General features: G+C 41.4%; 1 long non-coding RNA gene across 1 annotated transcript; it reads left to right on the top strand.

Annotated features, from left to right (window-relative positions):
• Window positions 1-208: 208 nt before the first annotated feature.
• Window positions 209-1583, top strand: LOC135517949 (uncharacterized). The gene is made up of 3 exons (XR_010452091.1): window positions 209-224; window positions 476-640; window positions 814-1583. It is a non-coding gene; the product is annotated as an uncharacterized LOC135517949 (long non-coding RNA).
• Window positions 1584-2037: the final 454 nt, after the last annotated feature.

Genomic DNA, 2037 nt, shown 5'->3' with positions numbered 1-2037 from the left:
TAGCCTGTGATGTAGAATATAACAACGTCAGACATAAACCAGGAACAATATTAACTTTAGTACTATAGCACTGTTTTAACAGGAATCTTAGTCCCATCCATGGTCTCTATTTTCACCAAACTGTTGTCTTTCAGAATGGAAACCATGCAGAGGAGCCTTGAGTGGGCTAGGGGAGGCTGATAAATGTTGCTTCAGCAGATGACCGAGTTGGCATGCATAACAAGGTAAGCAGCGTAGTGGGTGTGGTTGGGCTTACTGTTTTCACTCTTCGTTCTCCTGCTGCCCGTTGTATTCGTTCTTGGTTAACATTTCTATTTATGTCCTGCCTTTTAAAATCCAATATTATAAAAACATTACTTGGCCACAATTTGTGACAGTTACAATAATTGAAAAGTTTTTGTTTTTGGAATGAGGGGGGTGGGCGGTGTCACAATACAATGAGTAGCCTAAACACAGTGTTATATTATTGTTACAGCCAGTTCCGGTACCGGGCTCCTCGGACATGGAGTGGAGCTAGAGGTGCACTTTGTTATTCCATCACTCAAGAGCAACTGAGGTTTCTGATGTCCTGTGCTTTCAGTGTGTCTCAAATGGTAGATATTCTACATGTGTCCCGATCTACAGTCAAACGTCGTCTAAGGTCAGTTTTGCTTGGGAGTAATGCTATAAACTACATACTTTAGATGCATCCAGTTTCTTACCAATCAAACCATTTGGAATGACTACAATCAAGACAGGACTTTAAAATGACAATGATGATATACATTTCCTCATCCATGTCCATTGTTACACGTTTCCCCCCATTTTCACCAGACACTTCAATCTGTCACCTGCACCGTTATATTCTGACATGTCAGACTTGCCTCTGGATGAAAAGATGAAGGACTTGGTGGCTGGGAACGACAAACTTGGACCGGAGGCTGTTCGAGCACAATTAAGGGCTCCGGGTGCATAGTCGCAGAGTGAGTGACAGCATGCTTCGTGTTAACCCTAGGGCGGCTGCACTCAGAGCCACGAGGCTGCATAGAAGGCTGCATAGAAGGTCATACCATGTTGCTGGACCAAACTCGTAATGGCACCTTGATGGAAACTACAAACTGATAGACACAAACATCTTTATCACTGATGAGAATTTGTACATTGTAACATCTCAAATCGTTCATCAACAATTTGTTCATCAACAATTAACAGTTCAGTTTAGCAAGCAACGGCCCTTGATACCATACATCACTCATGTGGAGAATAATTGTTTTATTGTGTTTCTGCTACTTCTGTGATTGATAGAATATCTGAATCATGAATTTAACAAACATGCTTATATTGAGGACATATGAAGGTGTAAGGTTCTTTCTATTCTTAATCAACCTTGTGTTATTTTTCTTTGTGTCCTGTCTCATTTTTGTTCATTGATTTCGCCTGTGTTCTTTTCTCACCTGGTCTCATCAGCTCCCTATTTATTTAAGTTCTTTCTGTTTATATGGTTGTGAGGTATTGTTTGGTTTTGACTGCCTACCTGTGTTTGACCATTGCCTGCCTGCCTTCTGTGAAGCCTTAATAAAAATCTGCCAGGCTCTGCGTGGGAATCTACACCCTTTTCTCCCTGTGTATTCATTACAGGAGGCAAAATCAATTGGAGCAAAGTATTTGTGCCTAAGTGTGAACAACAGGAGAGTCTGTCCTCTTGACTCATCAAGATGAACGTGGTTATTTTTCCAATTGAAGTAGATATTGTAATCACATCCAAATAACTTCACAGATCTTCATTGTAAAGGGTTTAAACACTGTTTCCCATAAACAATGAATGAACATGCACCTGTGGAACGGTCAATAAGACACTAATAGCTTACAGACGGTAGGGAATTAAGGTCACAGTTATGAAAACCTATGACTCCAAATAGGCCTTTCTACTGCCTCTGAAAAACACCAAAATAAAGATGCCCAGTGTCACTGCTCATCTGCGAGAACGTGCCATAGGCATGCTGCAAGGAGGCATGAGGACTGCAGATGTGGCCAGGGCAATACATTCCCATGTCCGTA

The sequence above is a fragment of the Oncorhynchus masou genome, chromosome 3, assembly GCF_036934945.1.
Source record: "Oncorhynchus masou masou isolate Uvic2021 chromosome 3, UVic_Omas_1.1, whole genome shotgun sequence".
Classification (NCBI taxonomy): Eukaryota; Metazoa; Chordata; class Actinopteri; order Salmoniformes; family Salmonidae; genus Oncorhynchus; species Oncorhynchus masou.
This window is presented reverse-complemented; position numbering and strand designations above follow the sequence as displayed.